This window comes from Pipistrellus hanaki, assembly GCF_964339955.1.
Source record: "Pipistrellus hanaki genome assembly, chromosome: 4".
Taxonomy (NCBI): Eukaryota; Metazoa; Chordata; class Mammalia; order Chiroptera; family Vespertilionidae; genus Pipistrellus; species Pipistrellus hanaki.
In genome coordinates this window covers 74,827,054-74,844,261 of record NC_140506.1, presented here as the reverse complement: position 1 = coordinate 74,844,261, position 17,208 = coordinate 74,827,054, and the positions used below count along the sequence as shown (strand labels likewise).

At 42.1% G+C, this 17,208-nt stretch overlaps 1 long non-coding RNA gene across 1 annotated transcript in view; it reads left to right on the top strand.

Moving 5' to 3' along the window:
* Positions 1-17,208, top strand: part of LOC311620979 — a 123,672-nt gene that overhangs the window by 74,820 nt on the left and 31,644 nt on the right. Inside the window, exon 4 of the long non-coding RNA XR_014794776.1 lies at positions 4,800-4,881. This is a non-coding gene — a long non-coding RNA (uncharacterized lncRNA). The remainder of the gene's footprint in view (positions 1-4,799; positions 4,882-17,208) is intronic.

The following is a 17,208-nucleotide window of genomic DNA, read 5'->3' as shown; positions in this document are numbered from 1 at the left end:
GCGGGCACATCCCCAGTAGGTGTGTGCAGGAGGCAGCTGGTCGATGTTTCCCTCTCATTGACGTTTCTAGCTCTCTATCTCTCTCCCTTCCTCTCTGTGGAAAATCAATAAAATATATTAAAAAAAAAAAAAAGAACATAGTTGAAGAGAGAAGAGTGAGTGCAGCTTTATGGAAGCAGTAAATTAGAATTTGAACATGGAGTGTGGGTAAATGAGTAAAAGGAAAGGGAAAGAACCTTCCAGGTAAGTCACGATGAAGACAGTGAAAATACTTCTTGTATTAATTCAGCATTTGCATATGTTAAGGACACAGGGTTGGCTCTATGTGGACCATGGAGTAATATAGGAAACTTAAGAAACCAGACAAGCCAGGTAGGCAGTGGTGCCTGGTCTTCACTTGTGGACACAAGGCAAGGCAAACCTTTTTGGAACTTGCACATGAAAGAAATGAATGACAGAAAGTTCTAGATGTTGAATAAATAAGGCAGGATTGGTTCCTCAAGCTGCTACAGATGATGAAAGGCAGTAACTGAGTGACAAGAATCCTGATCATAGCAAGGAGAAGTGAGCTAAGGGCTAAGAGTTGAGGCTGTAATGAAAGTGGGAAAAGAAAAAGTTACACAGCTGGAAGGAACCAGTAGTTAAACACAAGGGGTTTATTGAGGAGAATAGATCAGAATTAGAGATAAATGTTGCATTTTCCTTTGATAACTAAGGATCAATTTTGTAGGATTTCACATATTCTTACTAAGAAAGGCATCAGGGCTGGAAATGTCACAGCAACAGCGAGTAGGGACCCACACAATCGCTCTTGCGGGATCCTCAGAAGCCACAGGTCTCCACACTACCTGCTGATTGCTGGACCGAGTTTGCAACCTAAGAACTGGTTCACTTGTTGGGATGGCATAGGTGCATTAATTGTGTTTGTTAATGAATTATTCCACTTACTTTTTTCCCCCCACTTGCTTTTGGGCACAAGTTTTCCTGGGCGATTTATTCTGAGGAATTCAAAGATGCTTTTTCTAGCTCAGCTCTCAGGCTAAGATCCACAGAGGAATCAGGAATGAGACAGGATTGAGTTCAAGGATTAGTATTATCCTTGTCTCATAGCTCTTTGCGCAGACACTGAAGGAAAATTCCTGTGGACAGATGGATTGAAAGGGAACCAATGCAAAATAAACAGTGCTTGTCATCCGCAGTCTGGTTTTTAAGGATTGTTTTTGAGATGAGAAGCCTGAGCTGATGACTTCTAGTAATTGAGGCAATACTTCAAGTGATATACGCATATTCCTACTTGATAGATCTTCCTCTCTAACTAGCCATCATCCTGTTTTATAATGTTATCATATTTTTAATTATAGTGTACATGCTTGTTTACAGCTACTTGCTATATATCCAGAGTGACAGTACAGCAAATTAGTTTTTACCTATTGCCTCTGACTGTTTTTTGCTTCAAACCAAACCATAAATACTGTACCTGAGAAAGGCTGTTCAGATTACTTGTCATGATGGCGTGTGACCACAATAGAAATGCCCTAAGGCAGAGTGTCTTGAGAGCTGAGCTACAGAAGCCCTGGGAAGGGAAATGTCTACATCCACACAGCAGCATCCCACACTAACACACACTCACAGAGCTGACTGCCTGCTCGACTATTTGGAAAGGAATTGGTTCTTCTGTGTCTTCATTGACTGTTGTGAGGTTGGGGTAGGTAGAGTGAAAAGCAGTTATGAAGCCAACAGCTCAGAAAATGAAAGTGAAAAGTACCCAGCATGATGGCTGGTGGATAGCAGATTTTAGAAAATGGGAACATCCCTTTTTCCTTCTGCATTGGCAGAAGGAATGGACCAGAAAGAGACAACGCCAGGATATTGAAATGCCTCGCCTGGACTGCGTCTTGGTGCAGCCAGAGTCTATGTTAAACACTCAGCTGGGCAGAAATCTAATTTTAATTCTCTGATTTTTCTAACTGTGGCTTCACTGTGTTAGGAACTGGACTCCTTCCTGTTCCACTGGGGCCAAGGCCCACTTTACAGCATCATTTATAATTATAAGAGCTGTTTGAATTTATTGAGTATGTTTTATGAGCCAGATGAGGTGCCAAGTGCTTTATATAAAACATGTCATGTAATCCTTATAGGAGTCTGTGTGGCTGAGACTTGGGAGGTGTTGGGTCTTTTCGCTCTAGGTCACCTGTGGAACCTGGATTAGAACCCACGTGGGAATGGCTCCAAACCCCATGCCTCTAACCACATATTACTCTTCCTGTTCTGGCTTTATTCCATGTCATAGAGTATCTGCCTGGAGATTGCCTTTCTATCCCTCAACGATAGTGTTGCTTTTCTGTTACCAATACCCATGGCTCCATCCTCAGCATTTGCAGTTTTCGCTTCCCTAGCATCCAAATGCTACTCTAGCGCTGGCATGGGGGTGAGAACACAAGAAAAGGGTGTCATGTAACTCATGTACTACTGAGAGGTGGCAGAAGGCTGCCTTATGACAGCCAAGTACGCTGGGATGATGCAACTTAGTAAAAGCATGAAAAAGAGAAACAGGGATTATAGCAATAGTAAAACTGGATGACTGGGGATCATGATTAGAGAAATGTAAATATTAGTTTCTGCCTTGGAAAAAGGAGACAGAATGAAGAGACAAAACTATATCCAGCGAGGATGTTAAAAGCCACATGGTTTAGGAGGGTTGACAACGGGGAGATCAGGAGGGATATCAGAAGCAAATGCAGGGCAGCCTATTACTTCTGGTGAATATCACGGCTCTGGCTTGGACTACTTTTATAGGACTAAGAATCTTCCCACTCATAAATGGGACAGTTTTAGGGACCCTCTCAGTATCTTAAACTCATGTAAACTGGAGGTCTGCATTATTGCCTTTTCTTGTCAAAATTTTTGAGAGCAAGAGCCTTCCACAGAGCTTACAATTACCCTAGGTGCATCGTAGGTGTTTAATAAATATGTAATTTTATGTGGATAAAGAATAGCACCGATTCCATGGTCTCTACCTCCCTCGACGGAAAATTATCAAAGGGATGTTTGAACATTTTAAGGGCTGATTTCAGATGCTCAGAGAAATCTGGTAATGCATTACTTCTCTGGCCCAGCAGTGTCTGTGATAGATTCACAGCAGGTCACCTCCTGCAAAACTCTGCCATCACCTGGGGTATGCTAGTTGAGGGAAGCAGGTAGAAATTCCAACAGAAGTTCTAGCAGAAGAGAAGTGTGGAATTCAGAAGCACTTGTTACTGAATCAAATCACACAGACAGGAAGCCACTGAAGGAAGATGCTGACCAATTACGGCAGCATCCAAGCTCAGAGATGTAGAGAGCTGGAAAGAGGCTCCTTCACACTCTTACAAAAGAAAATATCCTAAATACTGAAAATTAATTGCTTTTCTTGAACCCACCAGAATAGAGAGGTTGCAGGGCAAACTACTAATTTGAACTCTGGAGAGAGATGGATGTCTTAGGAAGAAATAGGATCTGAGCATTTGCTTAGCTGGGCAGATGTCACAAATGGGTAAGAAGATTCAGCTAGAAAATGTTGAGAACTTGATAAAACTTAGTTCAGGCTAGTGTGTGAATGGAACATGAACAATGACTCAGAAGTTTACTGATAGAAAATTGGCATTAAAAAATGACCAAGTTAACCTTTGTTTACAAGCCTTCAGCTTCTCTGATCCGTGAACCCATAAAGCAAAATTATTCACGATGTGGGACCTGAGCCACGTTTAAATCTTCATTAACCAAGTGAACCTCAGGAATACCTTAGCACGTGTAGAATTTTAATGGAATCCTCTATAAAGGCCTCCAAACTCAAAGCATTGGAGAGTGTGATGATGTTGGTTGCTAGCTTACAGCTCTGCTCTGAGTTGGTTTCACTGAACAGAAGGTTCTTCTTGGAGCTACGTTGCAATGATCAGAAAGTTGAAACTTTGACTAAAACTCTGTCAGGCCACAGACCACACCTGGATTCTTATAGGCACCTCACTGCTATGCTTCTGCATGGCTAGGTTAACTGAAGGGGTCTTTTTACTGGGGGAGCATGAGGCTTCTTTGTGTCTCTCACTTTCTGTTCTATTTTTCACTCCCCTTGCCCACCTCATCATCTGGAGCTCTAACCTCCATCAGGAAGGCAGGGTGATTAGTGGGAGCCTAGAGAATTTTCCCATCTTAATCTCCCCTTTTTAGAATCCTGGCTTGCCCTGTGCATGCTCCGTGGGACATTGAAGCATGTTAACCAGGTTGCAAGAGTGGCTTTGGAACTTGAGGATTGCAAATGTGTTTATAAGGCAGGAGCCTGATCAGATGAACACAGAGGTGGACATAGATGAACAAACAGACACATCAAGGGTAAAACTCTGCCTCACAATTACCTGTTCATACATTTTTTTTCTTCACTTGGAAGAAAATTAGTCCACAAGGGCAGAATCTGTCCTTTTTTTTTTTTTTTTTTTAAATATTTTCCCAGCTCTAGCACTTGCATAATGTTTTCTAAAGAACAAGGCTATAACAAATGGTTGTGGAATGAATATTAAATGCACTCACACATGCACACAAAGGCCACACTGCAGGGACTCTTCCTCCCAGTGGTTTAGCCCTACAGGAGGTGCGTGTGCTATTTGGCTGATTCAGCGAGCTTAGTGTAGCTATGAAGATTTGTTTATGTAGCACTCATTTTACACATTATTCTATGCATAACTTTGCTATCAAAACAAATAAAGAGCTGGGACAGCTCTTTCTCCAAAGGAGTGAACCAACTCTTCCTCTTCTTTGTCCATGTTTAGGACACGTCTAAAGTATCCTCTCGTTGTCAATCACCCCACCTGGAACTGGCTTTTCATTCTCCCGATAAAGGGCATCTGCCAGGTAAGAGGACTGAGGCTCTTTGTCACTCTTGGGCAATTGATGAAACCGTGGTCTGAAGCTTCAGTGTCACATACCTGAGGACAGATAAGCTGCAGGAGTGGTATAGCTCATCGATATGGTGGGACATCAGTGTTTAAGTTTGAAGATGGCGCCACTGCTTGAAATATTAACTTTGTGGAGTTGTTCCAGGAAGCCCCTTCTGTATTCCTACTGTGTAAATATCTGCAGTGCCACATTCTCTAGGAGGTTCACTTATTTTTAATATTGGATGCTCCTCCCTTCTTTATTGCCCCAGTGGCCATCCTCCATAATAGTAATAAACTACCTGGTTGGACCATTTCCTTTGGGACTGTGAGGCATTTGCTGTGGCAGCACATTTTATTTATTTATTTATTTATTTTTACCGAGTAGCAATGGCTGCTTTAACCCTCCTTAATGATGCTAATGCCTTGAGCTAGCTCCATAGAAGCAGGGAGGAGCCAGCTATACTGAAAAGGCTACTGCGTATAACTGGTCATTCTTGTGGCCAAAGGCATGAACCTGAATATGAGTGTGGCAGACTGCATTCATGTCACCAATCTTCATCCTTCTCTAGTGTCATGCCATTTGCCATGTGACTTTCTAGTTTGTCCCTTGAAGAGGCTGAATCTAGTCCTGGCCACTTGACTCCTGGTTTAAACTTGAGCTTTACTTTGGTCAATAGGGTGTTAGCACACATGACACAAGAGGAGGCTTTTTTAAAGTGCCTGTGTATTGCACTAAAACCTATACAGCCCTGCCATGCCCAGGAGAAGGCTATGCCTAGGCTAGCCTTCTGGTCCCAGGAGGAAGGGGAGAGTCCTGAGAGCACGGCCAAGGCATTCCATTTGAGCCCAGTTGGATGAGCCACAGATGTCAGGGAGCTCAGTCTGCAGGAGCCCACCCCTTTGTCACTCAAGTTTTAAATTGTGTATGGTTCTAAGCAGTGTGATAAAATCTTGTGCTGCTCCACTCTGTCCAGCCCAGGACTAGAGAACTGGTGTTTTAAGTCACTATATTTTGGGTTTGTTGGGTAGATAGCACCATTGTGACTTGCTATGGGCTGAATGTTTGTGACCTCCCCCCCCACCCCCAAAAAAATATTCCTATGTTAAATCCTAGTCCCAATGTGATGATGTTAGGAGGTGGGGTCTTTGGGGGAAATTATGTTATGAGGGTGAAGACTTCATGAATAGGATGAGAGCTCTTATAAAAGAGACCTCGGAGAGCTCCTTTCAATGTGTGAGGACATAGAAAACAGCCGTCTATGAACCAAAAGTGGGCCTTCATCAGACACTGAATCTTCTGGAGCCTTGATCTTGGACTTCCAGCCTCAAGAACTGTGAGAAGTACATGTTTATTATTTATAAGCCATCTTGCACTCAGTTATCATAGGCAGAATGGACTGAGACATAACCCTAGTTAACTGATACAATGAGGAATTTCAGAGCAAGTAAATGCCAAGATTAGGTCTGTAATTGGAATGTCTGAAGTCTATGGATCAACTTAGGTCTGTCTGCCTGACCAAGGTTCCCTCAGTCTGGTTACTCTGGGCATAGCGTTCATCTCTATTGCCTTATGCTGATCCAAACCATCACCATCTCATACCTGGATTTCCACAAGAGGCTCCTACCCAATCTAATCACTTTCAGGCTTGCCTTCTTATGACATGCTTACTGCACAACAACCAAAATGATCATTTAAAATCTAAAGCAGATCACGACATGTCTCTGCTTAAAATCTCTAATAAATGAATGAAACCCAAACTCCTACATAATCTGGCCTCCACCTCCCTCTTCTAATGTTCACTGACCTGGTTCTTTCCATTTGTTCCTTCTGCTGCAGGCCTTTGGCTTCCTACTTCCCACTTCCTTTCCTCGTGTGCCAAAGCAGATTTCTTCCTATTCCCCATTCTTGGAATACTCTTCTGCTAGATTTCTATCTTGCCAACTCTCCTGCCTCCATCAGTTTAAGTTCCCCTCCTCTGAATGTCCCTCCTAAACTACTTATCTATTTAACACCTCCCGACCCTCTGCCTGATAACTAGTTACTTGCTATCCTATAACACTGCTTTGGTTTCTTCAGTGTTTGCAGTAGTCCCCACTTATTTACAGTTTTGCTTTCTGTTGCATGCATCCATGGTCCGATAATAAAAATTTCAGAAGTGAACAATTCATAAGTTTTAAATTGTGTGTGTTCTAAGCAGTGTGATAAAATCTCATGCTGTTCCACTCTGTCCTGCCCAGAACATGAACCATTCCCTTGTCCAGCATCTCCACACTGTAGACTCTCACTGCCTATTAGTCACTTAATGGTGGTCTAGGTTGTTAAACTATCATAGTATTGCTATACTTGTGATCAGATAATTCTATCTTACTTAATAATATTTTACTTAAACTTTATCAAAGGCATGTATGTATAGGGGGAAAAAAACCACATAGCATATAGGGTTTGGTGGCTTTAGACATCCACGGGGGCTCTTGGAACATGTCCCCTGCAGATAAGGGGAACCGCTATCTATTTGTTTCTTATGTTTCTCCACCTGGACTATGTGTTCCTAAAAACCAGAAATCTTGTCTTGTCTTGTCTTTGTAAATTCAATGCCTAGAATAGTGTCTATTTAATGAATAAATAAAAGAAGGAATAAAACAAGAAGACAGAATTCGAATTTGGATTTGCTCTTAGCATCAAACTATGGACATTTGTTAAACATTTGTGTTGGGAAAAGCCTGAACCTGTGCCCAGAGTTTAAACAAAAGATGAGATAAGAGGGCTAAATAAAAGTTAGGTATTAATAAGCATTTCAAGCAACTTTAAGAAACTTGGGCCTTCTTTTTTAATTAAGATATAATTTACCTAATGTGCAATGCACAGATCTTAAATGTTCAATTTGATTATTGTATGTCACCCATACAAGAGGCAAAGCATTTTCATTATGCCAGAAAGTTCCCTTGATCCCCATTCTAGCCTATTTGTTACCCTTCACTGTGCCCCTTCCCAGAGTCAATTACTTGCTGATTCCCACAGACTCCTGTTCCCTGTTACTGGACTCCACGGAAACAGAATCATGCAATACACTTTCCTGAACCTTCTTATACTCAGCACAATGATATTGAAGTTCATTCAGGTCATTGCTTGTATCAAGTGTTTCTTATTGCTAAGTACTATTCCACAGTTCTGCTGTGGGTGGACGCTTATTCCCTTCCTCCTGGTTTGGAGTTATTATCTATACTAATAAAAGGGTAATATGCAAATTGGTCAGGACGCCCTCACAGTAACAGCCAAACAGCAGACTGTGTGAGGTGACCAGGCTGGCAGGGGTGTTAGTGAGAGACAACCAAACCACTTGACAGCAAGCTGTGTGAGATGACCACATTGGCAGGAGGGGCAGTGAACGGTGACCCAACGACTGAGCAGCAGGCTTTGTGGGGCGACCAGGCCAGCATGAGGGTTAGTGAAGGACGACCAAATGAATGAACAGCAGGCTGCGTGGGGTGACCAGGCTGCCAGGGAGTGGCTGTGAGGGACAACCAGGCCAGCAGGGGGCACAGTTAGGAGAAACCAGACTAGCAGGGGGGCATTTGGGGGCAACCATGCTGGAAGGGAGGCAATGAGGGGCGACCAGGCTGGTGGAGCAAGGCAGTGAGGGGCTACCAAGCCGGGGGGACGGGGAGCAGTTGGGGGTGACCAGGCCAGTTTAGGGGATCAGGCCTAAACCGGCAGTCAGACATCTCCCCAAAAGCAGTTAGGAGCCAGTGGTCTTGGATTGTGAGAGGGATGTCTGACTGCCGGTTTAGATCCGATCCCCTAAACCAGCCTAAACTGGCATTCGGACAATCCCCTGCCAGCTTGGTCACCACATGCACTCTGCTGTTCACTCGTTTGGTCGTCCTTCACTAATCCCCATGCCGGCCTGGTCACCCCATGCAGCCTGATGCTCACCCCTCACTGTCTCCCTGCCAACGTCATCACCCCACACAGCCTGCTGTTAAGTGGTTTGGTTGTCCCTCACTAACAGATTGGAGAGGGTGCAGGCTGGGCTGAGGGAACCCCCCATCCTCTTGCATGAATTTCATGCATCAGGCTTCTAGTATATAATAAATAAGGTTGCTATGACAATTTTGGTATGTCATTTTTGTGGTCATATGTTTTCTCTTTTTTTGGGTAATACCAGGAGTGAAATTGTTGAGTCATGGCCAAAAAATGTTTAACCTTTATATAATAACCAATTTAACAGTTCCTAAAAGTGATTCTACTATTAGCAATTCTACCATAGTTGCTTGAAACTAAATATGGATAAGGTTCATCCTTTTGTTAAATTTTAGTCATTCTAGCATGTGTGAAGTATCTCTGTATGTTTAATTTGCATTTCCCTGATGACTATAGACTGATTTGTCATTCTTTTATATATATATATAAAACTAGAGGCCCAGTGCACAAAATTCGTGCACTGGAGGTGTGTGTGGGGGGAATCCCTCGGCCCAGCTTGTGTTCTCTCACAGTTCGGGATCCCTTGCTCCTTACCACCCACCTGCTTCCTGCTCCTTACCACTCAGCTTGCTGCTCCTTAGTGCTGCCATGGAGGCTCCTATCACCACCACTGCACTTGCCAGCCACGAGCCCAGCTTCTGGCTGAGTGGCGAACCCCCTGTGGGAGCACACTGACCACCAGGGAGAAGCTTCTACATTGAGCATCTGCCCCCTGAAGGTCATTTATAGTGACCAGTCATTCCACCGTTCAGTCGATTTGCATATTAGGGTTTTACTATATAGGATGTTATTGATTTTTTACAGAGAGGAAGGGAGAGGAATAGAGAGAAACATTGATGAGAGAGAAACACCAATCAGCTGCCTCCTGCACACCCCCTACTGGGGATGTACATGCCCTTAACTGGAATCAAACTTGGGACCCTTGAGTCCGCTTCCGATGATCTATCCACTGAGCCAAACCCATTAGGGTTGATTGGTCATTTTTATGTCTTCCTTTGTAAAATATCTATTGAAGTCTTTTTCCCATCTCCTATTGGATTGGTTTTCGTTTCTGCTGATTTGCATTTTGGATCTGAGTAGTTTGTCAAATATGTTTTGCAAATATTCTCTCCCAGTCCATAGCTTGTTGTTATTTCATGTTTTTTAATGTCATCTTTTTATGAGCCTAATTTTTTATATTTTAATGAACTGTTACTTATAAAATCTTTCTATTATGTTTTTTGTTATCTAAGAAATCTGCCTTGCTGAAGTCATGAAGATATTCTTCTACTAAGGGAACAGCAACATTCCAGGCTATATCCACAATGTGTGTGCACAAAACATTTTATAAAAGGAGTTGCCTGGTGGGCTCCTCAGGGAATTTTCTTCACTGTCTGAGGCTTTGTTCAGAAATAAATACTTTCAATACCTACTTTGATTGAAACCACAGAGGATAAGAGACAAAGAAGAGCCTCCTAGGAGAGGGAAAAAAAAAACCAAAAAAAACACACAGGAGGAACACATTTAGGTGTGTAGTAAGTTGATTTGTTTCACTCCCAAAATATATATTCAAGTCCTAACATCTGGCACCTTAATGCAACCTTTGGTGGAAATAGGGTCTTTGCAGATGTAGTCAAGTTAGGAGGAGGTCATAGTGGATTAGGGAAAGCCATAAGTTCGATGACTGGTGTCCTTATCAGAAGAGAAGAGGACTCAGAAACACAGACACAAAAGGAGCATAGAGAGAAGAAGGCCATGTGAAGGTGGAGGGACAGATCAGAGTTATACAGCCACAAGCAAAGGGACACTGAGCAGTGCTAGAAGCCACCAGAGCTAAGAAGAGGCAAGGAAGGATTATTATTCCCCAGAGTCCTCAGAGGGGGCAAGGTCCTGTTAAATGTTGATTTCAGATTTGTCACTTCTAGAACTGTGAGAGAATAAATTTATGTTGGAGCAAGCCACTAAGTTGTTGATAATTTATGGCAGCCCAAGAAGTGGATACAAGGTGGCTTGTCCCAGAGAGAGCAGAACTAGAGTTGAAATTGTAGCCTCTTCTATAATGTACACAACTTTATTTTTTTAAACGAAGAGATCTGTTGTTTTTGAGATCTCTTTCTCTGTTCCCCAATTTTATCTGAATCTCTTTTTCCTTGCCCCAATTATCTCTGTCCTGTTTGAATTGGGTTTCACTCCCAGAAATTTCCCATCAGTAAGGAGTTTTGACCAGGAAGGGGTTTAGTTTTGAGAGTTCATCGGGCCCAACCTGCTCCAGTAGCTGCAGACCTAATCATAGGCTTCCTTCATGCACCCGTGAATTGGATCCTTACAAAACTCCCTCCACTTATAGGCATTGCTCTGAGATTAGTCTGTGGTACTTCTCAATATGTAATTGTATTTGATATTTTGAGTTTGTCCTTTTCTTGGAGTCATCTGAAGCTTTGTCACTCTATTTCTGCTTCATTTCACAAAGATGCTTAAATTATATTAGCCTGATGGCTGCCATTACTTGTATTTGGGGGGGGGCGCGGTTATGGGGGTGCTTTATCAAGGAGTCTTTAATTTGCCATCTTTAGCTGTTCTGTCTGTTTTTATGGGGGACTCGGGAATTTTAAAACTTATGTCACCACCACCACTATCTTCTCAGAATCGTTTCATGGCTTTAGATGATCAGTTTATAGAGGGGTCACTCCCTCTCGCACCACCCCGAACTCCATGGGATAAGATCACTTTCCAGCTCTGTTGATGTGGGGCTTGGCCAGGTATAATGTGCTTTGGCCAGTGCAACGTGAGTAGAGACATGACCTGGCAAGTCTGAGTGTAACTTTACATTTATGACAGTTTAACAGGCATTGCATGCTTTTTGTCACTCCTTTGGAATTCATCATGAGAGCATGCCCTAAGTAGTAGTCACTGCCTCTCTGGTTGGAATCCCAAAATGAGCCATGTGGCTCAGGGCCACCCTAGCCAATCCACAGTTTTGTGGGCATGAACACATATACCTATTGCTGCATGTCTTTGAGTTTTAGGATCATTTATTATATATGTTATTTTTGTAACTGTTGACTAACACACTCCCCTTAGTTTTGATGACTGGTGTGTGTATTACAAAATAGAAAAATGCTTGGCAAACTATAGTACCTGAACCAAACCCAATTGGCTGTCTCATTTCATAAGACCCTAAAGCTAAGAATACGTAACTCTTTACATTTTTAAAGGTTATTATTTTTAAAGAAAAATATATTGCATATGGCCCACAAAGCCTAGAATATTTTCTTCTGTCCCTTTAAAGAAAAAGTTTGCTTATCCCAGAAGCAGAGGAAAAAGCACCCAATCCATAGTGTGAGACCTGAGTTTTATGTGCACTGACTTAGCTTACTGTGTCTCAGATTCTCCTTATGCAAAATGAGCTGGTCAAACTACAGAATCCTTGCGATCCCTTCAGTTCCCAGATTTTTACATGAAATAGGAAAGATGGTTATATTTGAAATGTTTGTTTTGATGTTCTCAGCACCCTCACACTTGTGTAAACTCTAGCAATAATAATTACAGAGATGAGATAGGGTTCCTGTAATAAAAACAAAGCTCCCTGGAGGAGATGCGGTGGGAGCTGGGGGCTGGGAAGCGGGGTGAAGGGAGGGAAGCTGAGCCTGGAAAGAACCATGGGTGCTGGATACATACCATGCATTCATTAGCACCGTTCCCTGCCTGAGGGAGCTTTATGACTCAGACTACAAATTTCTCATATATGACTAACCAGCGAAGAAAGAAAGAAAGAAAGAAAAAAAACACAACACACACACACACACACACACACACACACACACACCCCATGGTGTGTATGGATGTACATGTAACATCTGATTGACTATAGCAGCAAGAAGTTGGTCTTTTGTGAATTGATGTGATTTCGCGACACCTAAAAAATTAAAGTATGGTTCTTCAGCAAGAGATGAATAAAATATCAGTATTTTATTGGAGTGGTGCTGTGCAGCTGAAAAATTATTGAGTTTTGGAAATGGAGAAATTACATCTTTCAGAGTGCCAGCCTGCCAGAGTGTACCCTGGAAGTATGCTATTTGGCTGCACTTCAGTTCCTATTAAGCATACCTAATATTTTCCTGTCTCCCCTACTCTGCTGTTGTGACTGGGAAAGGTAGTTGGGGAAAGCACTCACCAGCAGAGTTGGTGACTTGGCTCTCAGAGTAGAGCACATCCCATTTCGCCCTTGATGTGACTCCAAACATGTGATTCTATGTTCTCCCTTCCAGGAAGGGAAACTCAATCCATTTTAATTCTGTGTAAAATGTTGGATGATTGAAATGCTAGCACAGATCCTGCCCAACCAACGTGTTATATGAAGAACATCTGCGTGGATTTTTTTTTCCCCCTCCAGGTATTGAAGGGAACAAATGCCGCCTTCTCAGAGAACAAATGTTTCTTTTTGGAGAAGGTGAATAAATATGGAGATTATTAAGGAGGCTAAGGTACGTTTCCTCTTCCTGAGTGCATAACTGAGAGTAAAATTTTTTCCTCCTCTTACTGGCATTTTACATTTGTATCTGAAATAGTCAAAGTGTAATGTTCCGCGTCAAATCTGTGTGCCAACTAAATTTCTAGTGTAGAAATTACTCATACTAAGACTCAATTTTTAGTAAAAGAGCTCTTTCCAACCTACTTTTCTGATCTGGTCTAGGTCCTTTTTTGCAGCTGAGTAAGACACAATCTCATGTTATGAGGGAATAACATGTCAGAGTTACACAATGTCCCAATTATAAGTTGGGAAAGGAAAGGCATGGCCTTTTAGGGTTTCAAAGTCCCGCCGCAACTCTCCTCTCCAGTTATTTGGCTATTTCAGGAAGGGGGGAACATATTATAAATAACAACAAAAAAAAAATCTTCAATAGCACCAGACAGGCCATTTCCTTAGTGATGTTTTGGTAACTCATGGTGAACAAACAGAGACATCCTGGAGGGAATAAAAGGTGAGAGGAAATGTAATTTAAATCTGTGTCCCATGGAGAGGATGGATGAATAAAGGCTTTGCCAAGTCCTAGTCCCTTGCTCAGCCCTTCTGAGAATCGTATCATTTAGTCTGACCTCTGGTCACTCCCATGCTGCCGTCTTCAGTGAGCTGCGTTCCCACTGTGCTTGCCGCAGCCCCACAAACAGGACTCCGAAAATACAGGAGCAAGGGACATGCCTTTGAAATCTCAGTGTGGGAAGTTTAGGACCACAGACAGAAGTTCCACTTCACAGACTGAAGAACTCTACTCAAAAGAGGTAGAACTGGGGAGATACTTATAAATGTGCCTTTTATGTTTGGCTCAGGGCACTTTGCTGAGCTGGGGGCAAATTTTAAAGCAACTGAGCTTGGCTGGGCAACTTCAATAGTTGGATCATCAATATTATGGCTGGAAACAAGGAGTGGTTTCACATCCCTGCTAGCATAATACCACTTAAGGTGTGGGCTTGTGGTAGGCAGTTAGACAGGCATGAGCAGAGTAAGAACATAGGCCAGGTACAGAAGGTCAGCAGGGCAGAGAGCTGGGGTGCCTAACAAGGGGCAAAGCTACAAGCCCTTGCACGACCACTCCCTTAAGCATTAATCTCTGGAAGGTAACATCTAGGCTTCAAGCTGTGTTTCAGCTGCAGGCCCAGCAACGCAGCAAAATCAGATGGAGTGATGCCATGGGTGACATCAGGACACGCTGCATTGACTAATGAACCCTGGTGTTACCCAATCAATGGAGGCCACGAGGGGGCATGCCCCGAAAGCTGGTGAATATTCTATTGGGATTCCTCCCTAAGGCCTCCAGTTAAAAGCCCTCGGGATAGAGGACCCCACATGGCTCTCTCTACAGAGCAAACCCCTGCCTCTCCTCCCTCTTTCTCCTAAGCTCCGAGAGTCCTTCTACTACCTCTGTAATTTTCTAAGTAAACTTTCTCTTATGATTTGAGTTACTTGGCTCTGAATTATTATACACTCAAGCACTGAAGTTGCTGAATTAAGGTCGGCCTAACTTGTTACTAATGCCTGGTGCTGGTTTCCTACTGCCCACAGGCTGATTGAATTGATTCAGGAATTTTGTTGGTTGATGCATAATAGAAAACCCTTACCTACAAGAATATCCAAAATGATTAGAGAGGAAAATAGAGATTTTGCCCTCCAGAGCTGTGAGTCCTGAGGAAGTCACACAAAGACACAAAGACAATAGATACTGTACTCAGGGGATGAGAGAGCAGAGTTGAGAGAGCTTTGGTGGCATGGCAAGTGGCTAAAGGTGATGATACCAGGAGTGGTAGTAGTGAATGTCTAGGCTCAGACAAAAGTGTAGATAGAATCATCCTTTCCAATATAATCTTGGTAGACCTTGGCTGCCCTCCCTTTATCTCTGCTAATTTCTCCAAGCCTAGATCTCCAGCCTTCCAGAATTCTCTGGTTTTCCAATATCCACAATTTTTATTTCTCCTTAGGTTATTTGGAGTTGGTTTCTGTGCTCTGTAGTCATGAATCCTGACTGTTATGATACCAATTAGTGTTTAGGAATAAGAATTTGGCTATTTGTGTCAGGCAATGGCAAAGCACAACTATCACTTGTGGTCACCTAACCTAGGATATTTGGGTGACTAAACGGTTGCTACAGTGGATCCGTATGAAGAACCTGAGCAATTCAATGCTTTTTGGGAGGATGACTGCTTCTAACAACAACTTATTCCTCAAAGAGAACGTCAAGCTCAAGTCCCTAAATTCTTGGTTAAAGGACAGACTAAACAAAGGCTCCATAATGGCTGGGTTAAAGAAAAGTCAAAACAAAACCTCTAAACTCCTGCAGTTGTAGATTTAAGAGAGCCAAAAACTAGATACATATTAATTCTGTGGTTGCTGTAAGTCAGTGACATTTGAATTAATAGTCTCATGAGGTTTCTTAATGAAAGTTGCTCAATTCAGATTGGCAAGCCAAATACTGGAATATTAAATTTATGGGACAATTTGGAGTTTTCTGAGAATATGCATACTCTGTGCCCAAGCTTTCTGTCTCTGACACCCACAGAGGTCCTTTCCCCTAAGTTTGAAGAGGCTGTTCATCCTCTTAGTGATGACCCTGTAATCTCTTACTCAACTATCCTTTTTCAGTACAATAGAATCAGATCTCCCTGTGCCCTAAGGAACCAATTACAATGTCAGAACTTTAAGGAGAATGATCACACAGCAAAAGTATGACAGGAATTTGCCTCTTTATAAAAATAAAGTTGAAGAAAATATGTGCACAGAGATTCTAAGTTTGATCTATGAAGGTGGCCTGTGATATTAGATCAATCTGAATGTACTGACACAACTAAACTGGATTCAATTTGTTACTTCGAAAACCAGTCATAGTTCTAGTTTTTTTGTTCTTGTTTTTGTTGGTTGATTGAAATGTAGACCCAATATTTTCCCCTTCTGAGTGAGGTTCAGATGTGAGAAGCTACTTGATATAATGTAAAGGACTTCAGGGCATATAAATTTTGCAGTGAGTTTATCATACAGCTTCCAACTAACTCTCTAATGATATCACAAGCAAGAGAAATCTTACTTCTGGCCCTCCACAAGGAGACCTGCAACCATTTACCAAGATAAATGTGCTAGCTTTCTAGGTGTTATTAAACAGTGGCTTTGAGTTAGTACTAATCCTGGGGACATAGAATGCCAGCAGTTAGAGTGAAATTTTAACCCAAGTTCACCTTGCAAATGCTCACTGGGCTCCTAAAACGTTACTGAAGGTATTTTTTCCAATTCTTATGCGTTGGAATAGTTATCCACACATGTTGAGAAGAATTGTCTAAATAGAAGTGCCTGAAGTTTCTCTTATCTAACAAAATAGCAAATCATTTAAAAAATAAAAAAGAATAATGTCACTACCAATGCCATATAACTGTAGAGGTTTGGTATACACCAAGGACGGATGGGGTTCAAAGCATGGTGATAGATTATTATAAACTGAATCTGTTCATTCCAATTGTAGTTACTGACCCTGATGGAGTTTTCCTTGTGGACTAGCTATCGGTCTGGCAGATGTTTTATCTCTCTCTCATTAAGAAGATCTGAAGCACTTTTCTTCCCCGTGTTAGGGTCATTATGTATATCTTCATATCTTACCTCAGGTTTAAATGATCTATCTGAATCTGTGCTACACAATTTATTCTTCAAATATATTAATTATCTTACCAACTGGTTTTCTATTCTGATTAATTGAGATTGATGAAAAACTAAATACAAGGACATTTTCTTTACTAAGGCAATAAAAAAATCATTGGTAGAGTGTTCGAGGGCCTTAGAGGTGCTTGATAGTGACTGTAGGC